Raw genomic sequence first — 21,660 nt, forward strand, 5'->3', positions numbered from 1 at the left:
CCATCCTGCGTGACACTGCAGTGCCACTCCTAGATGGGCCCGGTGTTTGTGTCGGCCACTAGGGTCGCTTATCTTACTCACACAGCTACCTCATTGCGCCTCTTTTTTTCTTTGCGTCATGTGCTGTTTGGGGAGGGTTTTTTGGAAGGGACATCCTGCGTGACACTGCAGTGCCACTCCTAGATGGGCCCGGTGTTTGTGTCGGCCACTAGGGTCGCTTATCTTACTCACACAGCTACCTCATTGCGCCTCTTTTTTTCTTTGCGTCATGTGCTGTTTGGGGAGGGTTTTTTGGAAGGGACATCCTGCGTGACACTGCAGTGCCACTCCTAGATGGGCCCGGTGTTTGTGTCGGCCACTAGGGTCGCTTATCTTACTCACACAGCTACCTCATTGCGCCTCTTTTTTTCTTTGCGTCATGTGCTGTTTGGGGAGGGTTTTATGGAAGGGACATCCTGCGTGACACTGCAGTGCCACTCCTAGATGGGCCCGGTGTTTGTGTCGGCCACTAGGGTCGCTTAGCTTAGTCATCCAGCGACCTAGGTGCAAATTTTAGGACTAAAAATAATATTGTGAGGTGTGAGGTATTCAGAATAGACTGAAAATGAGTGTAAATTATGGTTTTTGAGGTTAATAATACTTTGGGATCAAAATGACCCCCAAATTCTATGATTTAAGCTGTTTTTTAGTGTTTTTTTAAAAAAAACACCCGAATCCAAAACACACTCGAATCCGACAAAAAAAATTCGGTGAGGTTTTGCCAAAACGCGGTCGAACCCAAAACACGGCCGCGGAACCGAACCCAAAACCAAAACACAAAACCCGAAAAATTTCCGGCGCTCATCTCTATCAAAAATGCGACCAAATCCCCCCCCCCCTGTAGACATTTAAAAGAATTGCCCTGCGAGGGGGCGTGGCCTCGCCAAAATGGGCATGGTCTTGCAGGAAAAAACTACCTTACACCCCTGCAACTACAGACCTCGGTCACCACAGGATAAAAAAAACATTCCACCATATTAAGCCCCACACAGTAATGCCCCTTGCACCATATTATGCCACACACTGCAATGCCTGTGATACATTAGGCCCTACAGTAAATCTTCTAATTACTCTTAATTTAATTACCTGCTCGTTGCCAGGGGATTCATTTGCTGGGTGTCATGCTCATTGCCAGGTGTTTCATGCACTGGGTTTCATGCTCGTTGCCAGGTGTTTCATGCGCTGGGCGTCATGCTTGTTGCCAGGGGTTTCGAGCGCTGGGTGTCATGCTCGTTGCCAAGGGTAATGCTACTGCCAATGTTAATGCTTGTTGCCAAGGGTGTATATTCACTGGCGGGTGAGTCATTCTGCAAAACTCTGCCCCCCTAAGTGGAGGACTAGGGAAGAGGGTAGCAGAATAGGTGCCACAAAGTGCCGCGACGCCTGCCACTAGAAACTGCACTGGGTTCATATATGTGTGTGTGTGTGTGTGTGTGTGTGTGTGTGTGTGTGTGTGTGTGTGTGTGTGTGTGTGTGTGTGTGTGTGTGTGTGTGTGTAAATCTGCCTTTGATATTATCCAGTGCCTCCACAGCCATTGACCTCACCACGCAGTCAGTCATCATGTAGGACGGGTAAAAGGCTGTTGAAATCTATATTTGGAGCTGTGTCAATGATTTGTGTTTTAGCTCATGTTACAGTATGTTTTGCTTTAATAACTGTTACACTGAGTTTTCAGTGTCTGCTATGTCCTTCCCTTTGTGCAATAGAGCAGCTGTTCCGTAGTCTGATATTCCAGGGTGTGTAAGGTACAGTACTGTAAGTTATTTCATGTGCTGAAACCAAGGGAAAGGAGCTTTTGTAAAAGAGCTAAGAGCATACCTCCCAACCCCGATTTTGGTGGGACAGTGCCACTTTGAGGGACTAAGGGGCTTATTCATTAACTTTTTTGCAACCAGCCCCCGAAAATAAAGATTCTTTATCACCTAAATTAGCTTCAATAAGGAATCTTTATTCACACAAATTATTACCATTACTGAGTTGCCAGGACAGGGGTGCTGATGTACTATATGTGTGTTAAACAGCCATTGTCAAGCAATTAACGTCTAGGGATATAGGGGGAAATTTACTAAGCAGGGATAAGAGCGAAGAAGTGGGTCAGTGGAGAAGTTGCCCCATCAACCAATAGGCAGCTCTGTCTAATTTTATAGCAGGCAAATTATAGATGTTACTTCAGTGCTGATTGGTTGCCATGGGCACTTCTCCACTGGCTCACTTCTCCGCTCATATCACTGCTTAGTAAATGTCCCCACATTTACTAAAGTGCGGGATTTCAAATGTGGAGATGTTTCCCATAGCAACCAATCAGATTGTACTTATTTATCTAGCACATTATAAAAGATAATAGCCAGAATATGATTGGATTGCTATGGAAAACATACCCACTTTTGTAAACCCGCACTTTAGTAAATACTGTATTCCCACCGTTTCACCCACAAACCATAAAACGTACTGCTATACAGTAGTTTTGCATCCAACAATACAGTAAACTATACAATGATAAACTTTAAAATGTGATGACAAATGCATACTGCAGACTTGCTCATGACATGGAGACTGTCACACAATGCTTATTGACGTTAGGAATTTGTTGCATTGCAGATGAATGCAACCAAAAAGGGATTCCCTAATGGCATGGCATGCATCTATCACTATTGTATGCTGTACAGTACACATTGACAGCAGTCGCATCAGATGCGACTAAACAGGAATTTCCCAATGGAATGGTCTGTGCCCATGTCATCACTACTCTAACAACTATTAAAATGCTGTATAATAGCACTCTTACATATTCCACTGACAGTGCCACATATTGTACATTATTGGGCTAATTCGGAGTCAGCTGCTTTTCTGGGAAACCACATGCTGGGTGCAAAATATCCATCTGAAACATCCATCCATCTCCATATGCACACTGCAAATGAGCACTGAAGTTGGCCAACCAGTCCTTGACATTCCTGTAAGAGTCTAATGAGATGGGTTCGGTATGTAATATCGCCGCCTGGGATGCCGAATGTCACTATCCCGACATCAGCATCCCGAGCGTTGGGAAACCGGCAGGGTGGTGAGGGCAACTACGCTTGCCACAGGTTCTATCTTCCTCTATGGGTGTCATGGACTCCCATAGAGGGGGAATCACCTACCTTGTCAGTATACCGGAGGCGGTATGGTGTCCCCGTCAGGATCACGGAGTCTGTATTGTGACCACCAGGATCCCGACTGTCGGTATGCTAACCGCACACCAATGAGATGGATAAGTTTGATGTGATCTTGTGGTGGCCTCCCAGTAGCCGCCCAGAAAACGCCAACTTATGGATAGTGTGATCTATCCAAGTATGAATCAATCCTTATGCATTAGCAAACTCCATCCATGTGCTCAAGTCTAATTTGGAGCGTTTGCACTTGCTGACTTCTTTCTTTGGTGTATGTGTCCACATTGTCACAATCAGTCCCTATGTGTGACAAAGTCATAATATATGCCAACTAGACGATGGTTTCTTGGCACCATGGATGGTGGACCATTTGACGGTCATCTCTAGGGCATGTATGTAGGGGGCATGTATGTGCTCCTATTTGTAGTATCTATGAAGATAGTTTATGTGCATTAGCCAGATGAGTTAGTGTAACTTTAAGAATCTGGCTGCACAGATGAACATGTGATCAGGAAGTGGAAGGGAGAGAGAAGGAGAAGGAGAGCAGCCATGTGGGTTTGATGTCTACAGTATCTGTAACCATGCAAGTATTACCAATAAGAAATAAAATACATAATCATCATACTGCATGATTCATTGAAATAAAGAAATGTACATCAAGATATAACACTATTGCCTGAGTGACTGTGATGTTACATAAGCCAATCGGAGCACTGTAGAGACTGCTGAAGAGTTCCTACCTGATGAGGAAACTCCTCAGCATTACAGCAAGCTAAAAGGAATGGGGAAGTGGTCACCCCAAAACATCTTGTTAAGGTGTTAGGTGTAATGATCACTTGAAACCCCAATAGATCATATACAGTCCTATCACCAGGTGAGCTGTGGTCTTTACAAGTAGCAGTCACATACTGTAGTTACCAGATAAGGACTTTCGAGTAGGTCTCATTCTAAAGAGCACTGGTTCAGCCTATAAAATGGCTGTGTCCTCTGTGTGTACAGCTTATGTATGGGGCATTCATCTTATATTGATAGCATGACTGAGATGGAAGTAAGTTATACAAGTCAAACTAGTTAAATGGTATGATACTGTAGGTCAATCATAATGCTTTGCTGCAGTCCTTTGAAGTCATTAATCCAGCAATGGTGGTGCTAACCTATATGTTACAGAACCATTGACTTCCTTTATCATTTCATTTTATGGTTACTGGAAAAATGGTGATGTTCCTGTTAAGAGAAGATATAATAAAATATTACTAGATGAGCATATATTTAAAGGTAAATCATCACATTGTAAAAAGTCCCCAATTATTTTTCAATAATTTTCTACTTTTAGTGATCAAAAAAGTTTAATTATGAACCTGAAAATGTGGGTGATTAGCACATACTGTCTTCTGCCCAAATGCAGCTGTGTCTTCCCCATATACATACATAAGACAGAGGGCACATTTTGCGTGACCATGTGCGGGAGTGTGCGGTGTGTCACTTCCATGTCCTGTCAGTATTGGGTATTCTACTTTATTCAATATTTTTCATCCCTTAACATTTCAGTTGCTGAAGGGTCATTAACATCTTAAGGAAACATTTTGTATGAATGCAATTGTGCACTATCACATGGAAAGGGTATGGGTTGTTGGGTTGACACAACTTAGGTCGACAGTCATTAGGTCGACCACTATTGGTCAACATGCATTAGGTCGACAGGGTCACTAGGTTGACATGCAGTAGGTCCCGACAGGTCAAAAAGTTGACATGAGTTTTTTTACTTTTTTTGTCGTTTTCTTCGTAAAAAGTGATGGGGAACACCAATTATTGCACCGTGTCACCTCGCATGGCGAGCGAACTTCAGGCAAGGTGCCTCGCTGCACTACCACTGAACTCGGCGCAGGTTACCAATCACAATTTTAGTCCACGTGGATCGTAAAGTATGAAAAAGTTAAACATTTTGAAAAAAGTGTGAAAAACTCGTAGACCTTTTGAACTGTCGACCTAGCACATGTCAACCTAATGACCATGTCAACCTAGTGACCCTGTCGACCTAATGCATGTCAACCAATAGTGGTCGACCTAATGACTGTCGACCTAAGTGGTGTTGACCTAATGACCCGTATCCCCATGGAATGGCATCCCATTAAATGTAATATTCAATGTTCCAAACTCAGAGGAACATTGATGTAAACATCAAGTCACTTTGTTGGACTACGGAGGTACAGAACCAGTACCAGCACCCCACTATGCACACAGGGCCTGATTCAGAGATGGTGCTATATCGTTGATGTACGCTGTGGAGCAATTTTTTGCTACTGCACATGCACATAAGTTGCACTGCACATGTGCCGCAATGATCTTGCTATGACAGGGAGCATCTGTGGGAGGTAATCGGGAACTGACGAAAACACATGCATGTTTTGCCCATTTGCCTGTACACAGTTTCAATGACTCCTGCATCTTACTTCCTGCAGCCATGCTGCGCATCCCCAGAGTTACCCAGTAAGCTGATTAAGGACTGATGTGTGTACAATATCTGCATCTTCGTAAACGAGGATTTGAGATGTCTTCAGTGTGCGTCTCAATGTAAATTCTGGGGGCTGCAACATTTGCATACTGTCACACAGCCGCTGCATACTAAATCCCAGCTGTGCACTCTGCTAAGTCAAGCCCACAGTCACTAATCTTGAAGCTCATTTAAATCTCTAATATAAAGTCTTGTTCTTACATTACTGGGTACGGTATGAGACACATTTCTCATGCTAGCACTCATTTAGCCAGGATCAGCTCAAACTGTCAGTTCCCCTATCAGAATGTGCTAGATAGCACTCCAGCCTTCAGCACCATATTGGTGAGCTAAGCCATGTGTTTACATAGCCCCTAGTAGTGCCCTTTATGGCTACATTATCATTGAATTAGTAACATTTGAGCCTAATTTTACAAAGCAATAATTTTTGAATGTGGTATTTTTATTTACCGGTACATACTTTCATGTGGAAAGTGATAAGACTACATATGAACCAAATAAATAACATATTAAACAGGCACTGTGTAATCCTTCACATCAGTCCCTTCCCATATATATATATATATATATATATATATATATATTGTGACAAGAACACTGGGATAGTGTTTGAGGGCAGGTATGTTTGTCCCAGGTTCTTGTCTTACATGTATTAGAAAAATGAAAACTTCTAGGAATATGTTTTGTTTTGTTAGAACCTTTTCAGTTTGTTGGAAAAGCTGGGTAAGGGCCCTGAAAGAGAGATGGGGCAAGTTCCAGACATTGGGCCCAGTTCGGGTCTTTGGCCTCACAGAAGGCTAATCAGGCTTTCAGCTGTGTAAGACTGTTATAGAGCTGCTGGCCTTATTAGGGTGTGCAGACTGCCTGGGAAGACTGCAGGATCTCTGTGAGAGAAACACGCTTCCTGATACAAGTGAGCTATACAGTGTACTGGAGAACCCTTGGTTTTTTGTTTAATGATAGTTAGGAACATCTTGTGTTTAGTTAGTGCCGAACAGGCAAGGTATTTTCTTTTGCTGTTTGTTTTATTTTCTGTATAATAAAAACTGGCTGGGGCCAGTTGTACCGGAAACTGGACTTGTGTGGTTCCTCAGCTGCTGCAGGCTGCCATCTATCCCAGGAAACGGCACCTTTTACCCTTACAGTGTTACAATATATATATATATATATATATATATATATGTAACCCACTGGTTAAATAAAGCCAATATATGTATATAAAGGTATTAAATGAATGTGTATATAAATAATATATATATATGTATACCGGATCCCTATGTATTAATAGCATGAACTGGAACAATGCTTATAGGGAGGAGAGACTCGCGGGAGGTAATGGGGAGAACTTGCTAGAATCCCCAGGCGGAGATGAGAGAGACACCGTGAGCCAGAAAAATAACGGAAACTGACAGCCGTTGGAGAGGTCTAATGATGGACCAGGAGTCAGTACAGAGGAGCTCCCGGGCACAGCGGTAACTTGAGAGGAGATAGAGGAGAGAAGAGACCATAGCTGTGGCTACGAGGAAGAGCAGAGCGGGGAGGACCTAGGCAGTGAACTGAGACAGAGGTTGCGGGGACAGCGGAGTATGGCGGCTTGTAAGTAGCCTTACCAGATTGCCCGGCCATCGCTACAGAGCTTCAGTGTGACCGCCGCCGTTGGAAGAGTGCGTCAGAGGTGAGAGCGGTAGACGACGTAGGAGGGGCTGGAGCTCTGGGACAGCGGCCGAGGGACGGACAAGGAGGAGCGGCATTACAACAGAGGAGGAGTCGGGGGAGTGACCATGCAATAGATGAGGTGGGATTGCTATATACACACATCAATCACACCCTTACTCCAGTCCTATATCCTCCCAGGAAGTGATACATGTCATCTCCATATTGATGAATCAAAGGTTCCCCCTAGTGGTATCTCTGCATAAAAGAAATGATAAATTGCAGTGACAGCTGTATGAAGCCCGATAGACCATATCACATACACTGCGTATTATAAGTAAGAGAGACTGAGTGCAGTATTGAGTCGGAACTGAGCTTGGTAGGAGCAAGCCAAATACCCCTCCTTGGCGTGGAGGGTGTCATTAACTCAGCAATAAAAAGGAGAAATAGAGAGGATATTGCTTTATAAATCCAAGTTATCCCTAAAGAGACTAATGACAGACTAGTCTGCAACCTAATCAGGGGTGTCCTCACAATAGCTTGCCATTGCCAGAATCGGACTGTGGGTGCTCCTAATATCACTGTTGCTAAGTCCCGATACTAGTTGGCATCAGGAATCTTTTACAAGCAGCAAATAAATTAGTCAGAATAGAGGAACCCTTTGGATTATTACTCCACTAATAGTCATCATCCTAAAGAGAATTGAAAGTGTCAGATCAATCACGAGACACGGCAGGGAGAACGAGACCTTAAAAAAAGTTAAGTTGATTATAGAAGATTTGACTCAGGCAAGTAACAGAGGGACACCTATCTGACGCCCACTCTAGACTGGGGTTATTGCTTGAGTAAGCATAGTTTAATCCTTCGTTTAAACTAACCCGACTTAGAGAGACTAGTGGAAGATTGCGAACTTGATATTCGTTGCAGCTACACTAAAACCTCATATGGATTATAAATATAACGGAATTGAGGGGAGGTAGTTATACAGCTCATTGAGAAATACAAACAGAGGATTGGACTGGTCCATAAAGGAAAGAGATGTCTACTACAGAGAGTACAGAAAAGGTCTGTGATGTCAATTCAATATTGCTACAATAGCAGCATTCAGTGAATTTAAGGGCCCCAACGAGCTCATTATAGATTTCAGAATACCCGGGTCACTCTTATATTTTAATGTCTTTACAGAAATGTCTGTAATGTGGGCGATGATATGTGTAATATATGCCTGTTGAAAGAAAATATAGTAGTAGCATAGACAATATTCAAAGTTATTGTGGATATAAGATATAATGCTTATTAAAGTTGTACTATTAAATTTTATATACTTACCATATATCCTGTTCCGGGTGATTGATCAGAGGAGGCTTGACGACTAAAAGAGAGAACAGGTAAAAGAGAGTAAACTGTGTGTAATTGAATCCGTATATCATACATGCATTCATTGGGCTTACCCAAGCAAGCCTACATACACTGAGATATAGCTTGGGTGGAGGCATGTCTATTGTAATCCGTCCATAGTGATACTCAAAAATAGGGTTACATATATATATATATATATATATATATATATATATATATGAAATGCACATGAATAGTGTCCTCGGGATAGTGCCCATGGCCCCAGCGCTGTAAAGCAGCAATGGTAACCACTATGCCACTTATATACCAACATGCTATTGAGGTTGGGGTATCTCTAGCCATAATTAAATAAGAGGTTGGTTAAAGAGGAGGAGTTTTGCTGGTGAAAGTACAGCATATGGTGTACATTGGGGCATACTATATATGGTTGGCACTGGAACATTAAGTTGGACGAAGGGACAGACTGCACACCTCCCAACCATCCTAATTTAGGCGTGATCATGTGATTTGATTACATCATAAACTGCCTTTGTGATGTCACTCAGCTTTGTACAAAACTGTCAGATATCAACTGTATCTACTGATATGACATCTCACATGTAAGGTATGCTAGTTTTAACCTAAATGTTATATTAAATTAATAGATAGATAGCAATGGTAAAATGCAGGTAGGATGTGATTTATAACCTTAATAAGCTGATCATGTGACGTGCTATAAAACTGTCAGTTATCAACTGTATATATATGGTGATGATCAAACCTTGATATCATTCGCCTAGAAAAAAGTGTCCAATGTGACATATTAAAGTGATAGAGAAACTCTTTTCCCCTAAACATTCTGTAGTCAGTCAGTGCCATGAGACACCATAATACCATCTGCACCTGCACTAGTAGATGTTATTTTTTTATATAGAGATTTACACAGCAGAAGTGGCTCAATATGCATATCACAGACAAAACACAACTTTGAAAGCATTTTTAATTTTTGCTCAGTAGCTATGGAGTAAAATAAAAGATAGATCTTAGCAAGCCTATGGCAGACATGTTTGGTTTATTATTTCCCGCCTACTTTTAGATTGAATTCATCTTCATCAATAACCATTTAATTAAATATGTATTTTTTTTTTACATCAACTAATTAGAGCTTAAGTAATTTCAGCCATACAGATACAGTACGTTCCTCATACAAAGGAATTTGTAGCCACGTCTGCTATGAGAATGTATACAATGTGTCAAACTGAATAATCTAATTTTGTAGCTACACCAGGAGTAACATTATTACCAGAGCTGGATTAAGGGTTTAAGGGGCCTGGTGCACTTAAAACAGGGAGGTCCCTATGGTCGAAAACTAACAGCGTAATTTAGGAAATAGAGACAGTGGTGGAAATTTACTAACGTTCCGATTTGATTTGAGTTTGCATTCTCATATGAAAATGCAACTTGGAAATTTACTAAGCACAAATCACGGCAGTGTTGGGGCAATTAGTATTGAGATACACTGCTGTCCACACAAATATGAATCAATAGTCGAACACGGTTGTTTATGCGCATATACCTCATACAACAAAGGAATTTACTAAGAATTCGTATTCTCAATCACTGCCAACAATAGCTAAACACTGCTGGAGAAGCATGGAATTCATAAAGAAACAGAACTTTCCAATAGACCTGCTTTTGGCTGGCATGTTTGGAGAATCATGCACGAATCAGGGAGATCCGTGCATGCTTCTCTGTATAAAAGTGTCTGAAATAATTAAAAATTAAAAATTAAAATTGTGTGGGGTCCCCCTCCTAAGCATAAACAGCCCCGGGCCCTTTGAGCCGGTCCAGATTGTTAAAATACTGGGGGAAAATTGCACAGGTGTTCCCTGTATTTTAACAACCAGCACAGGGCTCTTGGCCCGGTCCTGTTTCCAAAAATAAGGGGGACAAAGGACATAGGGGTCCACCATATTTTTTAAACCAGCTCCGGGCTCCACTATCCAAGGAGATAATGCCACAGCCGTGGGAACACATATATACTGGTCCCTGCAGCCGTGGAATTACCCCCCCCCCCCCAACTAGTCACCCCTGGCCGGGGGTTCCCTGGGATGAAGCCCAGGGCTTTCCCTGCCATCCGTGGGCTGTGGATGGCAGGATGATAGCCCATGTGTAAAAAAATTGTGAATATTGTCTTTTACCTATGTAACTACAGGTCCCAGCAAGTCTGCCCCGCATGATCGTACTCAGAGAACCACAAGTACCAGCATGCAGGGAATTAAAGGGCCCACTTGTACCTGTAGTTCCACCTGTAAAATAAATATTACAATAAAGACAGTACACTCACACCGTGAAAGTACAACTTTAATTAAACATACAGATATTATAATATACTGTGTATTGAAAAGCAGACAGTCACATATGCAGCGGATCACAGATACAAAGGAACACATGTATAAAATCACACATGCAGAGTCACACATGCAAGAGTCTGTGGGTGTCTGGGCCGGGACCACAGCTCAGGGCTCAACTGAGGAGGGAGGGGGATACTCTGGGTGCTTCTGTAATTTGGGACAGGTAGCGGGGTTCCCTCAAGACTGGGGCTGGTGCAACCTGTGTGACCATGGAGCGCTGTGAGGAGGGCTGGGATCGAGGTGGCTCCCTCCAGGGTGTCAAGTTGGGTGCAGGCAGGAGGGGAAGGGGAGCTGATCAGTCAGAGGCACTTCATGTCAGTAGCGGGAGGTGGGCAGCGGCATGGCACTGGCTGGGTGACTTCAGTCTGGACCAGATGTCAACACTTGCTACTGACTGCCCTGCATCACTGATAGCGGGTGGGTTAGGAAATGTTATCCTTTTTCTCGCAGCCCTAGTTGCAGGAGAAAATGAAGGAGGAGCTGTTGACGAGTCACGTTCCACTTGAGTTGACAATTTTCTCACCAGCAGGTCTTTGCACCTCTGCAGACTTGAGTCTGCTGGAAAGAGAAATACAAAATGTAGGCTTTAAACCTAGGATTGAGCACGATGGCCAAAATGTAGTGCTCTGATTTCAAAAGACTGACCACCCTTGAATCCTGGCAAAGCGAATGAAGGGCTCCATCCACAAGTCTCATATACTTAGCGAAATCGCTCTGTCTTAGCTCCTCCTTCAATTTCTCCAGCTGCTTCTGCAAAAGCCTGATGAGGGTAATGACCTGACTCAAGCTGGCAGTGTCTGAAATGACTTCACGTGTGGCAAGTTCGAAGGGTTGGAGAACTTTGCACAGCACAGAAATCATTCTCCACTGCGCTTGAGTCAGGTGCATTCCCCGTCCTTTGCCTATATCATAGGTGGATGTATAGGCTTGAATGGCCTTTTGCTGGTACTCCATCCTCTGAAGCATATAGAGTGTTGAATTCCACCTCGTTACCACCTCTTGCTTCAGCTGATGGCAGGGCAGGTTCAGGACTGTTTGCTGGCACTCCAGTCTTCGGCACGCAGTCGCTGAATGTCGAAAGTGGCCCACAATTTTTCGGGCCACCAACAGCATCTCATGCACGCCCCTGTGATTTAAAAAAAATTTCTGCACAACTATATACCTATGACACCTGAATGGGCTCTGTTTGGTATGCTTCCTCCCAATGTTTGCATATCACATGGGGGCAAACGTCTCTTGTTAGCTATAGGAGCAGTGGCCTGCAAAACCATTCTACAAACCTGGTTACAACCCTCTCAGCCACTACTGTCACTTTTCAAAGCTAAATTACATGATGTATTCAGGATGCAGTGGGTTGAAGTAGTGCTGGATAGGGAGGCCAAAGTTGAGAGGTTTTTTCTAACGTGGGAATCATATATAGCTACCCTATCACTCCCATTACGGACACAAATTCATAATAACTTCAAAGACACGACTTGGTATATGTTACAAATGGCCACTAATGACCCTCCAATCCCTCTGTAATACAATATTTTAGTTGATAATTGATCTCATACAAGGTGTTTTGCATAAAACATGTTCTGGTCGGGGAGGTGGCGGGGGGATGGCAGGGCGCTGGTGGGACGGCAAACATTGACCATGATTGTATTTGACTTGACTTTTATTCTCACATTGGGGTAAATTTACTAAGATTCGTAATTTCCGAAAAAAGGTCAAAGTTCAATCACGAATGACATCGACAGTGTAAAACTGCAACTTTTTGAATTGATTACGATGGATTTACTAAGCTGTCGTATTCGGGTTTTTCTTTTCTTCCGATGTCGATGTCATTCGTGGTTTTTTACCTATTTTTACGGCAGTGATTAGCAAAACACTGCCGACTTTTTTTACAATCAATCTCGGCCGGATCTGTGTGATCCGTGCTGGGGTTTATTTATTTATTTTTTTTAAATTAAACACTGTAAAATAATAAAAAAAAATGCGTGGGGTCCCCCCTCCTAAGCATAACCAGCCTCGGGCTCTTTGAGCCGATCCTGGTTGCAAAAATATGGGGAAAAAAATGACAGGGGTTCCCCCATATTTAAGCAACCAGCATCGGGCTCTGCGCCTGGTCCTGGTCCCAAAAATACGGGGGACAAAAAGAGTAGGGGTCCCCCGTATTTTTAAAACCAGCACCGGGCTCCACTAGCTGGACAGATAATGCCACAGCCGGGGGTCACTTTTATATAGTGCCCTGCGGCCGTGGCATCAAAAATCCAACTAGTCACCCCTGGCCGGGGTACCCTGGGGGAGTGGGGACCCCTTCAATCAAGGGGTCCCCCCCCCAGCCACCCAAGGGCCAGGGGTGAAGCCCGAGGCTGTCCCCCCCCATCCAATGGGCTGCGGATGGGGAGGCTGATAGCCTTTGTTGTAAAAGAAAAGATATTGTTTTTAGTAGCAGTACTACAAGGCCCAGCAAGCCTCCCCCGCATGCTGGTACTTGGAGAACCACAAGTACCAGCATGCGACGGAAAAACGGGCCCGCTGGTACCTGTAGTACTACTACTAAAAAAATACCCAAAAAAAGACAAGACACACACACCGTGAAAGTATAATTTTATTACATACATACACACATACATACATACTTACCTTAAGTTCCCACGCAGGTCGGTCCTCTTCTCCAGTAGAATCCAAGGGGTACCTGTTGAAGAAATTATACTCACGAGATCCAGGGGTCCAGGCTCCTCGGGAAATCCAGGGGTAATCCACGTACTTGCATAAAATAAGAAAACGGAAAGCCGAGCCACGAACTGAAAGGGGCCCCATGTTTTCACATGGGACTCCTTTCCACGAATGCCAGAAACCCACTCTGACTGATGTCTAAGTGGGTTTCTTCAGCCAATCAGGGAGTGCCACGTTGTAGCACTCTCCTGATCGGCTGTGTGCTCTTGTCCTCACTGACAGGCAGCACACGGCAGTGTTACAATGTAGCGCCTATGCGCTACATTGTAACCAATGATGGGAACTTTCTGCCCTGCGGTTGACCTAAAGTGACGTCACCGCTGAGCTGAAAGTTCCCATCATTGGTTACAATGTAGCGCATAGGCGCTACATTGTAACACTGCCGTGTGCTGCCTGTCAGTGAGGACAGGAGCACACAGCTGATCAGGAGAGTGCTACAACGTGGCGCTCCCTGATTGGCTGCAGAAACCCACTTAGACAGAAGTCAAAGTGGGTTTCTGGCATTCGTGGAAAGGTGACCCATGTGCAAACATGGGTCCCCTTTCAGTTCGTGGTCGGGACACCGTTTTATTTTTTTTTTCAAGTACGTGGATTAACCCTGGATTTGCCGAGGAGCCTGGACCCCTGGATCTCGTGAGTATAATTTCTTCAACAGGTACCCCTTGGATTCTACTGGAGAAGAGGACCGACCTGCGTGGGAACTTAAGGTAAGTATGTATGTATGTGTGTATGTATGTAATAAAATTATACTTTCACGGTGTGTGTGTCTTGTCTTTTTTTGGGTATTTTTTTAGTAGTAGTACTACAGGTACCAGCGGGCCCGTTTTTCCGTCGCATGCTGGTACTTGTGGTTCTCCAAGTACCAGCATGCGGGGGAGGCTTGCTGGGCCTTGTAGTACTGCTACTAAAAACAATATCTTTTCTTTTACAACAAAGGCTATCAGCCTCCCCATTCGCAGCCCATTGGATGGGGGGGGGGACAGCCTCGGGCTTCACCCCTGGCCCTTGGGTGGCTGGGGGGGGGGGACCCCTTGATTGAAGGGGTCCCCACTCCCCCAGGGTACCCCGGCCAGGGGTGACTAGTTGGATTTTTGATGCCACGGCCGCAGGGCACTATATAAAAGTGACCCCCGGCTGTGGCATTATCTGTCCAGCTAGTGGAGCCCGGTGCTGGTTTTAAAAATACGGGGGACCCCTACTCTTTTTGTCCCCCGTATTTTTGGGACCAGGACCAGGCGCAGAGCCCGATGCTGGTTGCTTAAATATGGGGGAACCCCTGTCATTTTTTTTCCCATATTTCTGCAACCAGGATCGGCTCAAAGAGCCCGAGGCTGGTTATGCTTAGGAGGGGGGACCCCACGCAATTTTTTTTGTAAAAATAAGCACTTTCCCACCCCTTCCAACTAATATACATGCACGGATCTCATGGATCCCTGCATGCCTATCAAATCACGGGGAAAAAAAGCAGGTCTGTTTTTTTTTAGCACTTTTTTACGAGTTGTAATTTTTCACGGCAGTGTTTTGTGTTTTTTTGTTTTGCACTTCTTAGTAAATGACCGAGATTCATACTTAAACAGCCGCGTTTTGACCGATGGTGTATTCATTCGTAATTTTTTACCTGAACTTGGAAAAAATTACGAATGCCCTCCTCACTGCCGTGATTAGTGCTTAGTAAATTACCGAGATGACACTTTGATGAAAAAACGCCATCTCGGTCAAAATCGGGAGCTTAGTAAATTTACCCCATAGTGTATGTTTGTGGATACACGTGTGCTTTACATCATTATTGTGACATTATATCATTCAATAGTATGATGATGACTTATACTTTGTATTATTGTATGTTGATTGACTTAACTCTCAAAAAAAATTTTTACTGCTTGTCACAGTGATGTTGAACTGACATAATGATGCTTCAATAAAAAAATAAAAAAAAATTCTGCAGCACCAAATTAATTGTATGTGCAAAACATGGGATATGCTGGAATTTGCCCAGATGTAATGCACGCACAATATTGGTGGCGTTGTCCGATATCACAAATCCCCAGTAGAGTCTAAGTGGGGTAAGCCATTGTGCGATGATGTCCCTCAGTTTCCATAAGAGGTTGTCAGCAGTGTGCCTCTTATGGAAACCAGTGATACACAGCGTAGCCTGCCTAGGAACAAGTAGGCATCTGTGAGATGCTGCTACTGGTGCCGCTGCTGTTGTTGCTGTGGGAGGCAATACATCTACCCAGTGGGCCGTCACAGTCATGTAGTCCTTAGTTTGCCCTGCGCCACTTATTCACATGTCCGTGGTTAAGTGGACACTGGGTACAACTGCATTTTTCAGGACACTGTCACTTTTCTTAATGTTCCAGTACAGCCTGAGAATCGCTTGCCTAGTGAAGTGGAATCTAGATGGGATTTGTCCATCAACTGTCTAAATCCCACTGCACTAATGGTGGATACCGGACGCACGTCTAACACCAGCATAGTTGTTATGGCCTCAGTAATCCACTTTGCAACAGGATGACTGCTGTTATATTTAATGTTCCTCGCAAAGCACTATTGGACAGTCAATTGCTTAGTTGAAGTAGTACAAGTGGTCTTCTGACTTCCCCTCTAGGATGACGATCGACTCTCAGCAGCAACAACAGCAGTGGCAGCAGCAGCAGCAGTAGGCGTACCAATCAAGGATCCTCTAGAGGAATCCAGGTTAGGAGAGGACTCCTCAGTCTTGCCAGTGACATGGCCTGCAGGACTACTTACGTTCCTGACTGAGGGGGAAATTGACATTGAGGGAGTTGGTGGTGTGGATTGCAGGAGCTTGGGTACAAGAGGAAGAAGGGATTTAGGTGTCAGTGGACTGCTTACGCTCTTACCCAAAGTTTCTGAACTTGACAATGACTTCTGATGAATGCGCTGGCGGTGACGTATAAGGGAGGATGTTCCTAGGTGGTTAATATCCTTACCTCTACTTATTACGGATTGACAAAGGTATCACACGGCTTGACACCTGTTGTCCAAATTTGTGGAGAAATAATTCCACAACGAAGAGGTGGCTTTTTTGGTATTTTATCCAGGTATGACAATGCGCTTTCTGATCCTACGGACAACAACTGTCTCCACTGGTGCCTTATTCAAACAAACCACATCACTATCAGAATCCTCATCGTCAACTTCATCCTCAGCGCCAGCTACACCAATATCCTCCTCATTCTGGTGTACTTCTACAGTGACATCCTTAATCTCAATATCAGCAACTGGACTGGCGGTGCCCTTCCCAGCACTTGCAGAGGGCGTGCAAATGGTGGTAGGAGCCTCCTCTTCCCATACAGTCTTGGGAAGGTCAGGCCTAGACATCGCAACCGCAGACACACTTGGACTCTCCTTGGGGATTTGTGATATCTCTGATCGCACAGTTGTTTTTTTCCTGTGCTTTAACAAGCTTAATTTTTTAATTTTTTAAGAGGGAGGAGAGCTTCCATCCTCATGAGAAGCTGAGCCACCAGTCATGAACATAGGCCAAGTCCTTAGCCTTTCCTTGCCACTTCGTGTCGTGAATGGCATATTGCCAATTTTACTTTTCTCCTCACATAATTTCTATTTTTCCTGATTCTTAATTTTTGCTTCTTGGATTTTACATGGCCTCTATGACATTGGGCATCGGCCTTAGTGGACGACGTTGATGGAATTGCATTGTCAATGTCATGACTGGTGGCAGCAGTAGCTTCAGCACTAGTACTAGGAACTGGAAGTGGTTCCTGATCTTCCACTATTTTTTCCTCCAACTTGTTCTCCATTTCACCAGACAGCACCCCTTTATTATTACAGCACACAGAACAGTGCTCCTTTATTTTCACAGCACCCCTGTATTCTTACAGCATACGGTACCAGTGTGCTTTTATTTGAACAACAGAAGCACCCCTGAATTTTTACAGCATACAGGGCCAGTGTAATATTTTAACAACTGCACCCCTATATTTGTACAGCATACGGGACCAATGGGCTTTTATTTGAACAGCTGCACCCCTATATTTTTACAGCATAGAGGACCAGTGTGCTATTATTTGAACCACTGCACCCCTGAATTTTTACAGCATATAGGGCCAGTTTAATATTATTTTAACATCAGCACCCCTATATTTTACAGCATACAGGACCAGTGTGCTTTTATTTGAACAACAGAAGCACCCTGAATTTTTACAGCTTACAGGGCCAGTGTAATATTATTTTGGCAGCAGCACCCCTATATTTTTACAGCATTCAGGGCCAGTCTGCTTTTATTTGAACAACTGCACCCCTGAATTTTTACAGCATACAGGGCCAGTATAATATTTTAACAGCAGCACCTCTATATTTTTACAGCATACAGGACCAGTGTGCTTTTATTTGAACAACTGCACTCCTGAACTTTTACAGCATGCAGGGCCAGTGTAATATTATTTTAGCAGCCGCACTCCTATATTTTTACAGCATACGGGACCAGTGTGCTTTTATTTGAACAACAGAAGCACCCCTGAATTTTTACAGCATACAGGGCCAGTGTAATATTATTTTAACAACTGCACCCCCATATTTTTACAGCATACAGGACCAGTGTGCTTTTATGTGAACAACTGCACCCCTGAATTTTTACAGCATACAGGGCCAGTGTAATTATTTTAACAGCAGCACCCCTATATTTTTACAGTATACAGGACCAGTGTGCTTTTATTTGAACAACAGAAGCACCCCTGACCTTTTACAGCATACAGGGCCAATGTAATATTATTTTAACAGCAGCACCCTTATATTTTTACAGCATACAGGACCAGTGTGCTTTTACTTGGACAACTGCACCCCTACATTTTTACAGCATACAGGGCCAGTGTAATATTATTTTAGCAGCAGCACCCCTATATTTTATTTTTACAACATACAGGACCAGTGTGCTTTTATTTGAACAACTGCACCCTTGAATGTTTACAGCATACAGGACCAGTGTGCTTTTATTTGAACAACAGAAGCACCTCTGAATTTCTCTAGCATCCATAAAGGATATTGGGGACACATTAGTACGATGGGTATAGGCAGGGTCCAAAGGAGCCAGTGCACTTTAAATTTCTTCCACTGGGTGTGCTGGGTCCTCCCATCTATGCCTCCTCACACACGCAGTTTAGAAAAAAGTTCCCTCAGGAGAGGTTGCACACTCTGCTAGCTCCAGAGTTTTTCTTCATTTTATTTTAAACTTTTGTTTATTTCGGTATGCTGTTTGGCAACAGCATACCTGCACCGTGGGAGTTAGGGGAGGGGACGGTCACCGGCCTCGTGAGGTGCAGAGCCACTTCCCGCTGCAGGACGGGTTGTTTGTTCAGCGGGGCACTGCGCCTTGGCTGTTGCAACCACAGCAAGCCACACACCCCTAACACTGCCTGAAGCTGATCGTCGGTGGTGACTACACACCGGGGACCCCGCAAGGGGGGTTCCCTGGTTTTCAGTGCGGCAGAAGCGCGGGTGAGGCATATGGGCCCCTGCGTGAGACTGGCTAGCGCTGGCTGTTCCAAACATTCATGTAAGGCTACAGCACAGTTAGGAGACAGGGCACTGGCATATCTATAATGGGTGCAGTGTGTGTGGTGCATACGGGCCCCTGGGTCCAGAGGGGGCCCACACCGCACACACTGCACCCATTTCTTCTATACTTACCTTTCCAGCATCCATCGGCGACTGTGTGTGGGCGCCCTCCTCTCCTGTAGCCGTCACCACCACTGCTAGCGCACTGAGTGCTAGAGACTCTGGCTCAGTGCCAGAGTGTACAGCGCATGCGCAGGACTCTGGAAAAATTGCATGGCAGCCATTTTTCAGAGTCTTGCGCATGCGCTGTAGATTCTGGCACTGTGCCAGAGTCTCAGTGCTGAGAGCGCTAGCAGTGGCAGTGACGGCTACAGGAGAGGAGTGGGCCCACACATGGAGTCTGCACACGGGTCCCCTGCTCTCTAGAGATGCCGCTGAGACAGGGCCAGTATAAATATAACTATGTAACTCTAGCACCATTACGTGGGGGCGGAGCTACATCAGAGTGTGCTCAGCTGCATTTTGGCACCTTCGTCTGCATAAGCAGCAGCCTCGCACAGCTCCTCCAGACTGTCACACGCTGGATCACTGGTACAGGGTGTCAATAAGGGAGAGAGCCACTAATTGTGCACAGATATTCCTCTGAGGGAATACATTATATAAGCAGTTCTCACTGTTATGTACAAATGCTGACAGCCTCACTGGGGCTCTGCAGCATTGGGTGTGCTGGGTCCTCTCTTCCTCTGTGTCTTCTCTCACATGCAATAGGGCAGGCTTGCATTGTAATCAGTCTGTGTTGTATGTGGGTTGTGTTTTCATTAAGGTAAAACAAATATTATGCAGTGTATGTAATGCCAGATTCTCCCCTCTTTCGTCTGGTTCCATATCATGTGAGCAGTGTAGTCAGTCATCACAAAATGCTGAGGACAATGGCTGGGGGCTATCAGAACTATGATGTCTGATATGTCATCTCAGCTCACTGCAAATGCCAACAAAACACAAGAACTACAAAAAGCAGTAGCAGATCTAGCTGCCAGGGCTGATGTTCCCCATCCCCTCCCTCTCTACTGCAGGTCCACATAAACTTGCTTTACCTGCATTTCTATCAGATACGGATGATGATATATAGGATGATGGGGACAATATGGATACCATAGGTAGGGATTCCACTCCTACACAGGGTACTGAACCCCTCATTTTAGCTAAAGGGATGTGCTAAAGCTCCCTCTAGAGGACACTGCAAATCAGCAGTCATTTTTCCTCCCTCAAGACAAACTGACTGTCACATTTCCTGATTCTAAGGAATTAGATCATTTATTTTAACTAGCCTAGAAGAATCCAGATAAAAAATATCAGGTGTCAAGTAGTCCAGGAAAGTTCCCAAAAGTATGTGAGTCTCATGGACATTCCGGGAAAATGTATATTTGTCTATTAGTCTATTCGGCCACAACTGTGCTGGTTGCTCAGAGAGGAGGGGAGCACCAACTTTTGCTATTTTTCCCTGAGCAGACTTTCATTTTAATTGTGGAGGGCCAGAATTCTGGCTAGCATGCATTTTCATAGTGTAAGTAATTACGAATAAGGACAAGGCAAAGGGGTGTAAGGCCATGGAGCAGCATGGGAAAGAGCTACACAGGCTGGAAGATGCAGTTTTAAAAAATGGACTGGTGATGGCACTGTGCACTCATAAATTGCTTTTGAAATCAATGGTGTAAATCAATAAAAGGCAATTAACCTGTGCTTTCACTCCTAATAAGTACACTGACACTAGTACGTTAGTAAGTTCTGCACACTAGTCATTCCAATTATAACAACTGCATATTAACAATGTATAGAGAGAGATAGAGAGAGAGATCTCAAGCAAAGCGATTCTGTTTGCGCAATGTCCAGTGTCTCGAGTCTTTATATATAAAAACGTCCTGCACTCCACGGTGCTCCAATAGAGTGCTGCACCCCTTGTATGCCCTATCCACTGGGCTGTGTCTACAAAGCAAGATGGAATAAGGAGGCGCACAATAGTGAAGTAAGGGGGTAATTCAGACCTGATCGCTCGCTAGGGTTTTTTTGCACTGCTGCGAACAGATAGTGTATTTTCACTTTGCAAGTGTGCGAACGCATGTGTAGCAGAAATATACAAACAGATCTTGTGCAGTCTCTGAGTAGCCCAGGAGTTACTCAGCCGCTGCGAGCACTTCAGCCTGTCTGGTACCAGAATTGACGTCAGACACCCTCTCTGCAAAAGCATGGACACGCCTGTGTTTTCCCAACCACTCCCAGAAAACGGTCACGTAC

General features: G+C 44.4%; 1 long non-coding RNA gene across 1 annotated transcript in view; it reads right to left on the minus strand.

Moving 5' to 3' along the window:
• Positions 1-1,967: 1,967 nt before the first annotated feature.
• LOC135055450 (uncharacterized) overlaps positions 1,968-21,660 on the minus strand; it is a 91,484-nt gene continuing 71,791 nt past the window's right edge. The window contains exons 2-3 of the long non-coding RNA XR_010243755.1: positions 8,684-8,726; positions 1,968-4,413 (exon numbers count right to left, since the gene is read on the minus strand). This is a non-coding gene — a long non-coding RNA (uncharacterized LOC135055450). The remainder of the gene's footprint in view (positions 4,414-8,683; positions 8,727-21,660) is intronic.

The sequence above is a fragment of the Pseudophryne corroboree genome, chromosome 3 (genome assembly GCF_028390025.1).
Source record: "Pseudophryne corroboree isolate aPseCor3 chromosome 3, aPseCor3.hap2, whole genome shotgun sequence".
Lineage (NCBI taxonomy): Eukaryota > Metazoa > Chordata > Amphibia > Anura > Myobatrachidae > Pseudophryne > Pseudophryne corroboree.